The 17,654-nt window shown below is 47.3% G+C and overlaps 1 protein-coding gene across 2 annotated transcripts in view; it reads right to left on the reverse strand.

Annotated features, from left to right (window-relative positions):
* Positions 1-5,896, reverse strand: part of LOC149364089 (uncharacterized) — a 37,438-nt gene extending 31,542 nt beyond the window's left edge. For both annotated transcript variants that reach the window (XR_016289143.1, XR_016289142.1), the window contains exons 1-2: positions 5,686-5,896; positions 5,094-5,282 (exon numbers count right to left, since the gene is read on the reverse strand). The gene's annotated coding sequence lies outside the window, so the exon portion shown is untranslated. The remainder of the gene's footprint in view (positions 1-5,093; positions 5,283-5,685) is intronic.
* Positions 5,897-17,654: the final 11,758 nt, after the last annotated feature.

Consider the following 17,654-nt stretch of genomic DNA (forward strand, 5'->3'; position numbering starts at 1 on the left):
CTTTATTTGTTAATAAGAAGTTATGTGTGATGTGTGTATGACCTATGAGTAAAGGGCATAAAATTACTTCGATAAAACGCTCTTTATGGCGGCATGATTTCCATTCTTTTAAAATGGGCTTTATGGTATGCAGCTTGTTGACAACTGAATAATGCAGCGGCAAATGGCCCTATGGTGTCGAATGATTCTGACGACTTCATGGTTAGTTCCCATGCACTTGCTAATCCATCACACCAGCTGGCAAAGGGAAAGGATAAACCACAAATTAGCCAAAATAACCACATCGTAACGGTTGGTTGGTGCCGTCGACTGGAAGACTACCTTTTTTCCGGTATTTGAGCCTACAGTCTTGAGTTGTATACTATGCAAGAAAACCCATGCATACAGCATTGCATATTGTGGTGACACATACCTCGCTATGTGTGCCTGAATAAATTGGCTCCTCAGTCAATTACGTGAGGATTGCTGATGAGAGATACAGCATTATTATTGCTGCATTCGACATGAAACTTTCTGACGGGTGCGCTGTAAGCCGCACATATTTCTTCCAAAGTGCATCTGTAGTGGGGAATATATATGTGGAAGGATTGAGGAGCCCAGGATGTTGTACGGACACGCTCAGCTGTGTTGAGAAGCCTCGCGGACAGCTAAGCGTGATAGTGAAAGTACCTTTTCCTTGCAGCCCAGTTCAAACTGAGCATAAGCCAGGATACTGAAAAAGGCTGGTAATACTTGCAGTATTGAGGCCTGCATGTGAGCCGTACTAGCGGCGTCAGGGCAAAATGCTACAACAGTGAAAATGTGCGACTTCCAATGCTCAACCAAAAGTTTTATTCGAAGCTATTGCTTAATTTTGTTTTGATTCTGCCTACAGAGAATATTTTGTGTGCATTCTGCATGAACCTTTTGCTGGGTTATTGGTTGTGGTCAGAAAAGTTTTTCACTCAGGGCAGCAGGCACTTTGCACTATTATGGGACAGTGGAAGCTCTGCGCTTATGTGAGAGGGTAACGCCACATTCACGTAACAGCTTGCTCTGCAGCACTAGACATCACTTTAGACTTGTGTATCACTAGTGGGGCATTAGTAATACAAACAAGCCTCTGCTCAGCTCTGTTAATTCCAGCTTCGCTAAAATGTGCATATCCCTCGTCATGCGTCTAAATCTTTGTAAACAAGCACGTAAATATGTGCTGAAAACTTATTACCTGTCAAAAAAGATTTTTGCTTATGGCTGTACTTTCGGGTGGCACAAAATAGGCATGCTGATGATTCGGCCTGTGTTACAGACATTGCTACTCTGGTATCAGAGCGCTTTGAAGGAACATTGAATGCAAACTGAAGTTGGCCTTTGTCGAGAGGCTACTGTCTGATTGCAAGGAGACTGAAATGGTGCTTTTATTAGCTACATAAAATGAAGACACAAAGTACAGGTGTTGTCATCATTGCCTCATTTTCTAAGTAGACTGCAGTCTACTGACACGTCAGATTTCTGGGTGCAGATCACAAGGCCCTAAGCAGCCCCGCAACTAACTTCAAAATGTGGTCATGAAGTCCTTTTCGGCGTATACGTCAGAATTTGAATTGAGTGACCGGTAAATTTTTTAATTTAGTTTTCTCAGCAATAAATGCATTTTTTTGCTGCCACACAGCATCAACAAATTCGTTTGATTCGATTTATTGGGGTTAACGTCCCAAAGCGACTTACGCTATGAGGGACGCCGTAGTGAAGGGCTCCGGAAATTTCGACCGCCTGGGGTTCTTTAACGAGCACTCACATTGAACAGCACACGAGCCTCTAGAATTTTGAATTCATCGAAATTTGTCCGCCGCGGTCGGGATCGAACCCGCGTCTTTCGGGTCAGTAGCCGAGCGCGTAACCACTGAGCCACCGCAGTGGGAAACGAATTTGGAAAGTGCAGACAAAATGGGTTTTTCCTAAGAACAACAGGTTGCATGGAGTTGTTTTTGCGTCCCTTTAAAGCCGTGATGGAGTTCAGTGAGCAGCTTTCACGGAAGTAATAAAGCAATATGGTTGTTAAACTTTATTAAAGTGAACATTTAGGAACAGTTCATTTTGGCTTGAAGTCTGGATTTGTACTGAGTGCTGAAGATTACTGGACGTATTCATTAGTGCACACAATGAAACTGAAATGTGGGTTGGGGGAGGAGGAGGGGCGCAGTCTTCTTGCAATGTTTATTATTTCTTTGAAGACAATATACATATGCTCACTGTCCGAGGAGTAACAACGCTCTGTCCTTGTTTCAGGACCATTGCAGCTGTGAATCTGGTTCGGGGAACGAAGGCAGAGGGCTCGAAGAAGCAACACTGCCCCTCTCCAGAAGTTGCTTCCCTCATCATGCAAGACTGACTTTTAACTGTTCTGAAATTTGACAACTTTTTAAATCAATATTTTATGTTACGCTGTGATAAACCACACAGCCTGTGGCAAACCTTATCATGCAGTAGTCTCAAGAGTGGATGCACTATGTATAGAGAATCAATGTTATATGGATAGACTGATAAGTCAAACAGCTTGTGGCACGCTTTATGTCCTGTTGCTTGTATCTCACTTCATTTCGTACTAGTGTCACGCAAGACACAATTTGCTTAAGATGCCTTATTTATGCTTATACTTTGTTACACTGGTTGTATGAATTGTAGCGCTACTTTCTATCTTGTCTGTTTTACATTCTTCATTTTATAGTTATTGTAGTCTCAAGATATAAGACGCACTAACTGGAGTGAAAAAATGTGTTGCAGTTACACTGTGATAAAGCAAACAGCCAGTGGAATGTCTTATGTCCGGTTGCTTTCATCTTGTTGCTTAATGCAGCAGTAGTCATGAGCAAAGCATATTTTTCCGATACTCTCCTTTAGCGTATGCTTGCCATTAGTTTAGTGACTGGTTGTGTTCATTGTTCAGGTATTATTACTTTGTGTCGTATTCATTGTACTGTATTACTGTTTTAGAGTGAATCATGACATTCTGTATGACAGAAAGGCACAGGTGTCCTTTTACTTTACTTGCCATTACTGCATATTTTGCATGCTTTTACTGTATGCCTGTAGTGCAGGCTGGGTAATGCAAGTTTCTTTTTTTCTTCGGCCACCCACCTACCATTTGCCTTAATTCAGTGATGCTGAAAGATATTACTGTATAGTTAAATACCAGCCATGAATGCATTGTTTAACACTACATATTTTCGAATATTCTTGAATACTAACTTGCCTTTGCTTGTGATTGTTTAAAAGCGGTAAAATATTTTTTTATTGCAATGTGGCAGCAGTCCTAATGTTCTGTATCTGTTTTTATGTCAGTCATTAAAGGGAAACTGTATATGTTTTAGAAATTAACGAGCTTAATAGAGTCGAATGTGTGAAATTTGAAGGTAAAGCATGCGAAGTCTTTTTGGGCTAGCACTTGAAATAGTGAAGCAATCGCCGATTAAAATCCAGACGCCCTTCAGGCTTCTCCGCAGCGCACAATGCCAAGTGGGGGGCGCATGATGACGTCATCGAAGGTATCGGTACATTTCCAAAACACAAGTGCCTGCTTTGAAGAAAAAAACCAACGCCACCGAAGGCAAACCCTGCCGAGAGTTGTTTGGCTGCATTTAACACGTCAGGGCAGGGCGTGGCTGATGACGGCGGTAATTTGAAATCATACCTTCCGTGACGTCACGCTGAGTTTTCCTACTCTACTCCGGTGCATTAAGGAGAAGCGCAAATTTCAATTGTCGATTACGTCACTATTTAAAATGCTAGTGCAAAAACAGTTGGCATGCTTTACCTACAGCTTACATAGATTTGAATCCTTGAATATCGCGCAATTCTCAAAAAAGTGCTGCAGCTGCCCTTTAAAAGGTGATGTGAAAGAAATAAAGTGTGTGAAATGACAGAACATGGAGCTTCACAGAAAATTTCTGTGAGTCATGAAAAAAAGCTGTTAAATGACAGAAAATATGGTAAGAGAAAATGGAACATCAGAGAATTTTTGTTAGCAGCAAACCGAAAAAAACCTGTGAAATCACAGAAAAAATTAAAAACAATTTTTGTCATCCTCAGACATTTTGTTAATTGCAAACAAAAAACCTGGTGAAATGACAGAAAAAGTAAAAACAGAAGACATACAGTAACAGAAAATTTCTATTGTCTTAACAGAAATTCTGTTAATCGAAAACAGAAAAGATGTGTAAAATGACAGAAAAGTAAAAAACCGATAACATAGCATAACAGAAAATTTCTGGCAGGACAGCTGCCAGAAAATTTGTTTTGTTTCTCAAGAAATATTGTTTACAGTGAGCATAAAAACTCCCGGCCGTCCCACGTTGCAAAGCACGAAGCCGGCTTGAGTTTTTTTTTTTTTTACAAGCTGATCATGCGAAGATGGTGTCGGTTTCTTTACGCGGTTGGTCCCTTGCAAGGCGGAACCTTTTTTAGGAGTTACGGCTGAGCGGCCGCAGCAGCTTGGCCAGCGCGCGCCGGTTTGGCAGCACCCGGAGAGTGACACTGCACTTTGGCGAGATGGAAGCGCCTCTCGTGCAGAGTTACGGCGAAGGAAGCGACAACGCGAACGCCGCACTATAACTTGCTTGAAGCCGGCGCGGCTCTGTTTCCCTCACCCACGCGAGAGAAAAGCTGTTTCCCTCACTCTCTATACTCGGTGCAGCGCGCTTGGCTGACAGGAGCGGCGACTATCGGCCCCGCAGCCGCTATGCAGCCCTTCACGATGGACTCCAAACTTTTGACAAATACTGTAAAAGTGCCGTGTGGAGAAGCGCAGAGGCAGCGAGCAATGCGAGGCATACATGACAATTCACTCATCGCTGACTCAGTGCCTGCAGCTAGCTGCCCTGCCTAGTGTAAGTTAAGCCTACACATGTGCGCCGCGAGTACTAGCCCGCCGCGTTTCAGTCATGGAAAGAGACCCGACGGCGGCGGTTCGTGAAACCAGTTTACAAGCCTCGTGTTAATTGTACTACACTGATATCCAGTTCTGCTGGTAAGAAAAATGCGAGTGTTCGTATGCCAAAAGCCGAGAGCTCGTTTCACGAACACAGGCCGCCCCCACCGCGAGACACCCTTCTCACCTTCGTTGCCGGAGGCCTGGCCCGAAGAAAATTCCGCCAGCACTCCTCGGCAGGTCACGAGCGTAAGCGTCTCCGGGCAATGGCGAAGACGACAGCAACAAGCTGGCAACGGGCACAAAGTAGCGGCAAGAAGCACAGCACTGCAAAGTGCCCTCAGCGCCACTCCCTCAGCGCTGAAAGTCTGTGCATCTGCGAGAAAAAAAAACAGCTGTAACAAGAGTGCAGGCATATAGAAGTCGAGAGTTCACTCTTGGAGCGTTCGAACAGGTATACAAGTGCCGTGTGAAGAAGCGCAGAGGCAGCGAGCAATGCGAGGCATACATGACAATTCCTCGCTGACTCAATGCCTGCAGCTAGCTGCCCTTCCTAGCGTCAGCTAAGCCTACACATGTGCGCATCAAATACGCTTCCGTACGGAGAAGAGACTCGACGGCGGCGGTTCGTTAAACTACTTTACACGCCTGGTATTATTTGCGCTACACAGTTATCCAGTCCTGCTGGTAACAGAAATGCGAGTATTCGTACGCCCATAGCCGAGAGCTCGTTTCACGAACACAGGCCGCCCCCGCCGCAAGGCTTAGCCCGCTCTCACCTTCTTTGCCGGACGCCTGGCTCGAAGAAAGTCCTGCCTGCACTCCTCGGCAGGTCACGAGCGTAAGGGCTTTCGGGCGCCTCCGGGCAATAGAGACGACCACAGCAACAAGCTGGATACGGGCACAAAGTCACGGCAAGTAGCACCGCACTGCTAAGCGCTCTCATCGATTCTCTGGGTTCCCCCTCACCACTGACAGCTAGGAAGGCAAAATGGCTTCGTCTGAGCCTGGCTGCCAGACCGCGCATGCGCTACTGACGCTGGCAGAAAGTTCTCGAAGGTTGGAGTTATCTGCTATCAGTCACCGAGCGTTTTCTTCATATCTTTCCTTTTGTACGACACCCCCCCCCCTTTTATTAAACGCCGTGCGATCTTCGATAAGAGGTCCGCACGTGCACAGGCGGCAGCCATGACGATGCACCGGCGCCGCTTGTTCGATGCATGCGGGCTGTCCTCGCCGCTTTTCAAGCGACCTGAGGTTTTTTTTTGTTTTTTTGTTAGACGACCGTCTGTCTGTGGTGCGAAATGCTCAAGATGAAGCGATACGAAGATGCTTCTTCAGACGCGCGAGCTTCGCCGCACGTGGCGCTCTGTCGCGTTTGCAGACAGTGGCTTGGGCCACAGTTTTCGTTATCAGTTTCTTACAATATTTTCTTCGGCGCTTTCGACAGACCGTATCTTTTTTTTTTTTTTACCCGGCGCATGTTCTGTCTTTAGTAGCGCTGTTTGGCCCTTTTTTTTTAAGAGCGTGTTTTCCGCGGCCACGAAACCTAGAACAATGGCCGTCAAGACAGTAAATTTTTGAAATTAGAAAACATACGCATAACTGCCTGTCTTCGTTCGTGCTCTTGACGTTTCACGCGTTTCAGCAGTTTAGTAGAGTCGCGGTGATAATTAAGAAGTGGTTTCCCTAATTTATGAAATGAGATGTCAGCCTTTCACGGTGCAGTCGCGGGTGCTTCTTGGATGCGACGTTGTTTTCATTGCCGATTGTACTCTGGTTCAAACAGTTCATGTTTTCAAGAGGTCAGTGCAATAAACAAACGTAGAAATCGGAACCTGCGAACAATAGTCCACTTGCAAATTTATAACTGAAAATATTAAATGAAATTGAATTTTACTCACACCTTTTACACAGGGAAGCTGGCATGCCGTTTTGCTTTGTCATTAGCAGCAGCCGCGGTTTTTGACGATGTCGTCGTTCTCGTCGTTCCCCGTACACATTTTGCTGGCGGGGCGGGTAAAACCAGAGATAATAAGGCTAAAAAAAAAAAACTGGTGCGACCACAGCAGAGCTCTTCGATACTTGCTTCTAATATTTTGGTATTGGTGGGGTTGGATAGCTATCACCCCTCTATCCACCTGTGAAGTTCGCTGAATTTCTCTTCACAGTTTTGGCCGCCATGTGAATAAAAGCACTATAAGATCTCGCCGTGCACCTAAGTCAGTAGAGTAAGCATTCGCCGGAAAGTGATACGTTTCTCGGTAGAATTTTTCTGGTATTATACCCCTGTACGTCCACCCGTGCCCTCAAAGTAACTGATATTTCTAGACGTGACAATAGGCATTTACGTGTCCTATCTATACCAAGCCTTTAGTAGAGTGGCGGCGACATTTCGCTACTTTCAAGTTAAATCTATTTCCTTCTTTTCTTATGCCTTCAAGCTCGGATTAAAACTTTGTGGTGTTGTTTTCTACGATTGCGCGTGCGTGCGTGAGCGCGCGTATGAGTGCGTCCACACGTATATTACTATGCTTTTCCCCTCCATTCCAATTACGTGTCTCTGACGGTGCGGCCGTTCTCGCTTCCCCGTCATTTATATTGCTCCAAAGATTGTTTCGGGATAGTCTCTACATACTGTGGCTGTCATACACGGTACACCGCAGTGTAACTTGCCCTTTATTTATTTTTTCTGTGGTTGTTACAGACCCAATGTTGGTTAAGGACGATTCACACGACGGTCCTTTCGCCCGCGGCCCGCGCATCACGTGTTCATGCTTCAGCACATTTAAAGGCGCGCTGACCAGGCCGCGGGCCGACAGCGCGCCTCTCAATGTGGTGACGCATGAACACGTAGTGCGCGGGCCGCGGGCGAACGGACCGTCGTGTGAATCGGCCTTTATGGACCCAATGATTGGCTTATCGGCATTTGCTGCGAACGAGTCATCCAAGCGCGTGGACAGTTGCTGTTCAGGTATGTACCCCTGTGCGGAATAGGATATATTTCTCCAATACAGCCACCCAATTACAGTATTTTTCGGAAGCACCGTCTCCTGTAAACATGAGCGAGTCGGCATCGCCCCCAAACTTCAAACTTTCTCATTTAGGAGATTACGAGATTTTAGGCGTTTAAGATCCCCAGCAAACCAAAAACCTCTCAGAGACGTCTAGCTAGACGTCTCTGAGAGGTTTTTGGTTTGCTGGGTTACACACTAACCAGTGTATTGGTTCGCGAATTGAGTTGTTCCGTGCATTGGCTAAAGGTAATCAGTTGAACTTTAGTAGTGAACCAATTACGTAGGACCTCGTTCAACAGCTCGGGGAAAGAAGGGACGCAATGTTGCCTCTCTCCGCAACCGTCTCGCACAATGTCATACCAGAAGGACTTCAAGTTAAGACTTGAAGTCCTTCATCCGCTCCCATTGAAAAGCATTTTGCACTCCGTTCCGGCGTCGAGGAATCTACAGCAGGCTGCGTAGGCTGTTTTTTTTTCTTTACAGGAGTCATTATTGCCGCGAGGCATAGAAGGGACGTAGAAACAGTCTGTGGACTGCTGACGTCTGTGCATACTGGCTATGTTGGCTACTCGGTAGTGAATGATAGACTACTCAAAGTAACAGTCAAACAGTATGATAGCTGAAACACCAGCCAATATCCATTTAGTCTTGTCATCTTTTTGTAACAATAACTGGGACCCAAACAGCAGGCGCCAGCTTTAAAGGGACAGTGAGGAGAGCTCTATTAATATATTTTTTAAAGCAAAATCCGATAGTTCGGCATTTCATGGCTTTGTTGCCACTTGGCCGGCAGCGAAAGATGCATTTATTTCTATGAAATTTGGATTGGAAGTTGAAAAAGTTTTTCCCGCCGCTCTGATTCAAACTTGGGATTCGCTTATGACGACACAGGAATAAGTGACGTGAAACATGACGTGCACATGACGTAACGCAGACTCCGTGATTTCCGGCGGCCAGCGGTGCGGCCTAGCAGCAGCCGAAAAGAAAGCTACCGGTGGCCGCACGTTGAAGGCATCTATCTATCGGCTATTGCGGCCGTCGCTACCGTCGCTTTGTTTACGTTTGCACCGGCGTTTTGCCAGCGTTACAATGGATCCCGCTCTCGAAGTCGTCAACGAAGTTCTCGCAAATAGACACCTTTAGCATACCGTGCACCTTGTTACCGTTAGCGGCTTGTTACCGCTAGCGGAATACCGGGAGCCCGCCTACCGCTGATGGCCGCCGCGGTGGCTCAGTGGTTATGATGCTCGACTGCTGACCCGAAAGACGCGGATTCGATCCCGGCCGCGGCGGTTGAATTTCTTTGGAGGAGAAATTCTTGAGGCCCGTGTACTGTGCGATGTCAGTGCACGTTAAAGAACCCCAGGTGGTCGAAATTTCCGGAGCCCTCCACTACGGCGTCTCTCATAGCCTTAGTCGCTTTGGGAAGTTAAACCCCATAAACCAACCAGCCTACCGCCGATGAGCAGGCGCTGATTGGTCCCGATGCTGCAGGCTCGCGCGTAGCTGTCAGGTACGTGGCGCCATCTGGCGACGTCAAGGAGATTTGCGCATGCATTGGCTGTGCCTCAGTGATTCGTGGACTCTCGTGTCCGAGTGCTACTACAACCGTTGATCCTAGCAACACTGTTTGTCCTATGACGTCATCACGCTTGTACTTGCGAGTTTGGCCTGTGGCGGCGATACCTGTATTTTGGTTCTTGCTCTTTTCTACTACAATAGCTTTGTTGTCAGTATGAGTGGCGTTTTTGTAATCAGGAGCTGGTATCCTGTCGATACAAGCCAACTTCAATTTCTCCTCAGGGTCCCTTTAAATCGACAACGAACTAGACTTTCCATCGGATGGGTATACTATTTTGTCTGACATATTTTCGAAGTGGTGCCGGATAACTATGCGTGCGTGCGTGCGTGCGTGCGTGCGTGTGCGTGCGTCCGTGCGTGCGCGCGCGTGCTTGCCATTACTGCCCGCTGCTGTAGCAAAAAGAGAGTGGCTCTTTTTTTAAATACGTTCTTATTCAGTGTCCCTACAGAACATCGGCGTGAATGTTCGCGAACACTTAATTGAGAACTTCTTTCTGATACCGTAATTCTGTACATTCTTCCTCGGGCGCACAAGCTAACACTTCGCAATTTTAGGCCATCACGAGCAGTAGCCACGTAACAGGCTGAACTAGATGGTGTGCATGATGATGAAAACAGCCTAAGATAAAGTTACTGTCCAACGAACAAAACGCACCCTCAAACTTACTTTTGCGCTTCCAGGTATGACGCACCAATAAACTCACTGTGACGGCCGCATGCTTGCCCATTTTTGCGCCATAATAAAATTCAGTAGAGCCCAGAAGACATTTCTCTCCTGAATCCCGGTATCCATTAAAGGTGCACGGACTACATCCAGTTTCTTTTCGCAAACATTGAATCTATATATTTTTATGGCTATGCTGCTGTTTGTCCGGCGGAAAGAGACACATTTATTCCTCAGAAGACTGCATTCAAAATTTTTCACGACATTGAATTTAGACCGCTGTCGTCTTTTCCGAAACGTACTCGAGTGGTCAGTTTCTGGAGTGAATGGGAGTGTATAGTCTGCCCTCTGTGATTCGCGCCCAGGAAACTGAGTCGATGCATGCAGTTTACTTGCGAATGGTTACACCTGTGTTTTATTTTTCGTCCTTATCTATTCTATAGAAGCTCCGTTCATCTGCGTTCGGCTACTGCTCCAAAAGCCGCGAGTTCAATCCCACCTGCGGGCGGGCGTACACCGATGGAGACGAAATAAAAAATAATCCGTGGACTCTGCGATGTCAGCGCACGTTCAAGAACCGCTGATGGTGTAAATTAATCTGGAGCGCTCCACTACGGCGTCCCTCGTGGCCTATGTGTCGCTTCGGCACCTTAATCACCGCAATTTAGAAAAGCTCCATTTCAGATAAAACAGCGCATTTGCCGTTACATTCCGTTTGAAGGAAAAATAGGACGGGGACACTGCCACGCATGTTGCGAGCAAGTTCTATCTCGGAAGAGGAAGACACGAGGCTGGAGCAGGGAGAGCCTCAAAATGCCCATCACACGTGCCGTGTGAACACAAAGAGACAGTGGCTACAATACGTCATCCAGTTTATGCGGTCCGTTGCTTCGCTGCACTGTCTGTCACAGGGCACGCAGAGCGTGCAAAGCGATCACACTTCATTGGCGTTCTGTGCGCCGAAGGAACGCCTGCGCGTGCATGCACCGCGCGTGTTTTGACGTGACCGATAGCACGGAGCCGAAGACTGCGAGCGTGGTGGGCGGCAGTGACGCAGCGTGTTTGAACGGCACGGCTCGATCCGAGGCCTGACGCGGAGCGGACGGCCCCGGAGGAGCCGCTCTCTACACCATAGTTCCTTAACCCGACTAGTCGCGGAGATCTGAATCAAAATCGAGCTTCGACTCGTTTGTGGAGGTTAGCAGATTGTAGTGCCGCCTACAGGCTGTGTACCCAACTGTTGGTGGCACTCTGGAACCTTCCTTTCTCCACTACAGCACTGTTTTCCAGATCAGCTGAATGTCGCAAGTGGGGCGAGAATCCGCCAGCCTCGACGCTGCGGCGCAGTCAGTGCGCCTTATTTTGATACATGGTCCCTATGGGGAACTCGTAAATGGTGCGATCAGATAGCTCTTCTGATCATGCTTTGAACGCTGGCCAGCCGAGAGCATTGAGGAGCACCCAGGCCAAACGGCACTACCAAGCCTTTCACACTTCTGGACAACTTGGGGTCTTAATCAAACTTCTGGTTTCACGAAATTCGCTCAACTGCTCGGAACGCAATAAAATTACCATAGATGCCGAGGCTGACCGCCACAGAGGTTATGCATCCTTTTTTTATCACGATGAGGTTAGTGTGTCGATTGAAAAAAGTACTGCCAATGCGAGTGAAAAGCATCGGCAGCTCGTGAAACTACCTTCGCGCGGCTCCAAACAAGCACAATGAAACGAAAGAGACCGAAGGCGGGATTTGTTTTCTAGCAGCATAAAATTAAGTGTTCTCTAGCTTGTTACCTTCTGCCAGTGCTAAGAGAACCTGTCACTGAGAGCATCTTTCATAATATTTTTGACGCTGAAAATACACAGGGTGTCCAGGTTAACTTTAGCCAAGGGTAAAAAATAAAATATTTCAGGTAGGCCAGGGAAACCACTTGCATACACCTACCACCCGGCTTGCGCATCATAGGCATTTTTTTGTTTTGCAATTAATTAGCAAATAAGATAATTTTTCTAAACGCGTAAATATTGACTTTAGACAGCAAATGTGAATAGCAAAGTTGGAGAGCACCTTCAGAAACCCCCATTCCATTTATTTTCTATAAAGAAAGCCTCATGTGTATCTTTTTTCCGAGCTCCAAAGAAAGCCCTCGAAACACACAAAAAAAATCACGGGACTAGCGCATTCGCGCAAGGTAGATATATCCGCCTTGATTCGCGCGCCACGATTGTGCTGCTCCCAATCGTGGCTTGAGTGAACGAAATCAGCTGTTAGTATGGCGCGACGACCACACTGCACCGGCAGGAAGAAATGTCGACGGTGGTTGCACCGTCACGCTTGCAGACTTGCTCGCGCAGGCGTCGCAACCACCGTCGACATTTCCGCCTGCCGGAGCAATGTGGTCGTCGCGCCATACTAACCGCTGATTTCGTTCACTCAAGTCACGATTGAGAGCAGCACAATCGTGGCGCGCGGATGAGCTAGTCACGCGATTTTTTTGTATTTCGCGGGCTTTTTTTGGAGCTCAGAAAAAAGATATACGTGAGGCTTTTTTATCGCAAACAAATGGAATGGGGGTTTCTGAAGATGCTCTCCAACTTTGCTATTCACATTTGCTGCCTGAAATCAATATTTACGCATTTAGGAAAATAATCTTAATTGCTAATGAATTCATTGTAAAAAAAAATGGTATACGTAAGTGGTTTCCCTGGCCTACCTCAAATATCTTATCTTTTAACCCTTGGCTAAAGTTAGCGTGAACACCCTGTGTTATAACATCACGGAAACTTTCCCCATATTTCTGTACAATTTAAAATTTTGCATTTCAATGGCTCACTTTGTTTCACTTCTGTTCACTTAGTTTTGCCATGGGGCAGAGAGACGTATCGTGCGGTATCTGGAGACCACCTGTAGATTTTCAAATTCAGGCTGTGAAATTCTAGAAATGGGCGATAATTCTGTTCACGTAAACAAGATCGTCTTTAAAGCTTCTGATGCTCTTGCATTTAACGCAGAGCGTTTTTTCGACGACCGGTGTTGCTAACATCAAACGGCTAAATTGTTTAGTGACACGACGAACGCAACACGTGTTGATGATTGCTGTTTGTGGTGCTTGATTTTCTGCGCTATCCATGCAGTACTGTTTAGTAAGTTTCAACAGGCTTGTTTTTCTCTTTTTCCATCTCGAAGGCGAATGATTCGAGCACAACACGTGTCAATTCATGGAATACTTCTGTGCTGTATCACCTATGCCCCATGTACTTTTTTGTGTTTCATGTTATTCTTTGTCAGATGACGAAATGACTGGCCACGTGTTTCTGTGCCATGCCTTTAACTCCGCAATACGTGTTTATTTTTGCTTTCTGCATGCCCCAGGGCTAATTTTGTATGCTTTTTTTACTTGCGAGTAGCCCGCGTCAACTCCGAAAGTATGTAAGACTCGTCACTGTGCGCCACTTACGACGTCAAGCGCATTTTATTACATTGTAATTAGATATTAGCGGCTGGTGAAATCTGTTTCCGTAGTGCAGGTATTTAAGGAGCAAGCACGGATGCCTTGCACATTACCTGACAAAGGCTGGGCCCCGGCCGAAACGTCGTAAATAAATCACTGTTTTCGTTCGTGTGTCCCTCTTCTGCATTACACATTTCTGGATTCGGGAAGACTTTTGTGAAGCGCACGCACGCACGCACACGCACGCACGCACGCGCGCACACACACACACACGCACACACACACACACGCACACACACACACACACACACACACACACACACACACACACACACACACACACAAGCCGCCGCGGTGGCTCAGTGGCTATGGTGCTCGGCTGCTGGCCCGAAAGACGCGGGTTCGATCCCGGCCGCGGCGGTGGAATTTCTTTGGAGGAGAAATTCGAGGCCCGTGTACTATGCGATGTCAATGCACGTTAAAGAACCCCAGGTGGTCGAAATTTCCGGAGCCCTGCACTACGGCGTCTCCATAGCCTTAGTCGCTTTGGGACGTTAAACCCCATAAACCAAACCAAACCAAACCAAACACACACACGCGCACACGCACGCACACGCACGCACGCGCACGCACGCACACGCACGCGCACGCATGCGCACGCATGCATGCACAGGCACGCACACGCACACACACGCACAGTGTGTTTTACGTAACTTGACCCAAGGATTTAAAAAAGCGATAGACCGCAGCTTGCTGAAACCAACGACAGAATGTTCGCCATAATGTGGCGCTCCTCAGAATATTTTTTAAATATTTCGCTTAACTAGTTAATTAACTAAGATGAATTATTCAATTTTTGAAATATTTGTTTTTGTGCCAAGAGCTTTACGTTGGGTTGTAGAACAGGTTTAGAAACTACTAACCTAGTTTATTGTAGCATCATACCTCCTACGGGGCACTTTTTTCCGGCAGCTCAAGAAAGCCCGCGAAATATGAAAAAGTACCACGTGTCTGCGCTCGTGCGCTACCAAATTGGAGCGCTCTCAACTGCGTTTCGAGCAAACGGAGCGTGCTCGCCGACCGTGGCGAAGTGAACGGCCGCCGCTCTTAGAAGCGGCTTGACAGCGCGTCAGCACTTTCCGCAGTGGCGCGTGGAAAAGACGCGCCGCAGTCTGTGATATGCGACAGACAGACCACGGACGGCCGGTTAAAGCGAAAGTTTTATTCACAGATAGGAAGTAAAAGCTGCGAAGAATGGTAGCTACAATTCATCGCAACCCACGGATTCTAACATTGACGCACTGCCCTATAGTTCATTGCGTGTTCTAACAATCCACCATCGGAACTATGCAGTTCTGACACCTCTTCATCACACTTGCCGACGCAGCTTTAAATATACTTTGAGAAATCTGGCGACAAACTTGAGTTATCTTCGTCTTCAGAGCTTCAGACGTTGTCGTCTTTGTGTCGTACACCCGATTCTTTGTGTCCCCATAAAGAAATTTCTAAAGGTGTGTGGTCTGGGGATCGAGCAGGCCACGCCACAGGTCCGCGGCGACCAATGCAACGGTTGGGAAAGGAGCGTGCAAGCCACGTTCCGGCTTGGCTGTAGCTGCGCGGAGGAGCCCCGTCGTGCTGGTACCACACGGCAGGGAGTCGTGCTAGGGGCAGGCGCAGGGCCGTTTATCCAATGCTCCTTCGAGGATCTCAGAAACATGTCGCTGTCCTGGCAGCGTTCCATCAAAAAAATTCAGGGGGGCACTTTGTTGTCCTAAAGTGCGGTGAGGCGAAAGCCTTATGCGCGGGTTGCTGCTGGTGCCACTGATGTGTGGTTAAGATGTTAAGCTTCGCCTCTAAGAGTGGAAGGCGACAGCGCCTTGCAACGCTGCCAGGGAGTCCACAGAACGCCATAGCCCGTTCGGCTCTACGCCTTGTTCGTCGGTAAACTGGTTTTTGAGGAAAGGAAATGTATCGAATATCTCGGTGGACACCTGAACCTCGCCGTAACGGGAAGGGAGGAAGATGGGAGTGAACGAAAAGACTGTATTCGCTAGATGCGCTTGTTCATTCCAAACAATCGAGCTGGCATGGCGGAGTGGTTAGCGTGCTGGTCTCACACTCCGGAGACCCTGATTCGATTCCCCAACTCGACCAATTTCCTACACGGTTTTATTTATTTATCTTGTCTGACTAGAAAGGTTAATTAGGCTAATCGGTTAATTAAGCAATTAACTAAACTCTGTACCATTTACATGGAGCATCACTATACGATCCCTTTGATTGGTTGCATGGTTACTAGCCAAAGTACAATTGGCCCCGTTTGAAATTTGCGCACTTACGTCACGACCATTTAGAACTATTGAAACGAGGTCAGCGTAGCTACGGCGGCCACCTGAGGTCTCGCTTTGGCTGTCGGAGTGTTGCTTTCGCAACAAAATACAGGGCAGAATAGGGTTCCATCATAAATCCCACACCACACGTTGAAAGGCCACTGGTACTGGGTGGGACCCAATAAGCCTTGCGGAATTTGCTTCACTCCAATAGTGCGCGTTCCTCGACAAATTTGCCTCGTCAGCCCAAATAACCTTATTCACAAAATCCGCGTCTTCATCCGACTTGATGAGCATTCAGTTTGAAATGTCCAGACGGTTTTGTAAGTCTTGATCTTCAAGCTATTGATGCAAATGTATACGTGGTACGGCCGGAGGCCTGCACTCTTCAGTGTCCTCCATGCCGTCGATGCCGACACTCCAGTCTCCGCACTTAAATCGCGCACGCTTGCATGAGGATGGGAAGCAATGATAGAAAGGACATCCGCGCGAGCAGCTTGACTTGTGGAGCTCAGCCTATGGCGCTTCGTGGTGAAGCTTCCGGTCTGCCTGAGGGTCTAGTAGTGTCGCACAATGGTTGACGAGCTTGGTTTTGTTCCAGTACGCCAGCTGTGGAATATCTGAGCTGCTCTTCTCCGGTCGCCGCCCGCTGCACCGAAGGCTAGCACCATGTCTGCTTTTTCTTCATTCGAGAAACGCATTTTTCTCGCTCTGAGCTGTGAGAACACTCTCCTCAACTCCAACACACGGATAAAGACAGCACTTTCTGATTGGCTGCATTGTGATAAAAGGAAGGAAAAATGCGGAGGCTGCCTTAAAAAAACCAGACGAACTCTTGGGCTTTCTGGAATGACCTATGGAACTACCGAATTAAAGTGTGATTACGGTTGGCTATACGTGGCCCGTCTGTCGCTTATCAAAGACTGCGGCGCGTCTTTTCCACGCGCCGCTGCGGAAAGTGCTGACGCAATGTCAAGCCGCTGCCAAGAGCGGTGGCTGTTCACTTCACCTCGGTCGGCGAGCATGCTCCGTTTGCTCGAAATGCAGTTGAGAGGGCTCCAATATGGTAGCGCACGAGCAGAGGCACGTGGTATTTTTTCATATTTCGCGGGCTTTCTTCAGATGCCGGAAAAAAAAGGACCCTGGAGGAGATACAATGCTACAGTAAACTAGATTGCTTGTTTCTAAACCTGCTCTACAACCTAACGTAAAGCTCTTGGCAGTAAAATGAATATTTGCCAATTTTTATAATTCATCTCAGTTAATTAACTAATTAAGAGGAATAAAAAAGTATTCCGAGAAGCGGCACATGATGGCAAACAATGTATCATTGGTATCAGCGGGCTGCGTTCGGCGCTTTTTCTAATTCCTTGGTTCGAGTTTCGTGAAACACCCTGTTATATACGAGGTCTGTTAGAAAAGTATCCGACTTTATTTTTTTTTGCGAACACCTGTTGGATATGAAACAAGCGCGCTTGCACCAGCGGACCTTGAACCTTCGTGGACATGCGCGGATTCTCTCCCGCCTGCCGATAGCGTCAGTCGCTGGGAAGCAGCGTTTGAGTGAGGCAGTGCGCAGTGCTCTCGTCGGTTTTTTGTTGTAAGGAAAATGGCGGAGCGAGAGGAGCAGCGCTACTACCTCAAATTTTGCCAGAAACTTGGCGATAGCCAAGTGGAAACCATTCGAAATGTTCACACGGCTTT

The sequence above is a fragment of the Amblyomma mixtum genome, chromosome 2, assembly GCF_055824585.1.
Source record: "Amblyomma mixtum isolate Tamu chromosome 2, ASM5582458v1, whole genome shotgun sequence".
Classification (NCBI taxonomy): domain Eukaryota; kingdom Metazoa; phylum Arthropoda; class Arachnida; order Ixodida; family Ixodidae; genus Amblyomma; species Amblyomma mixtum.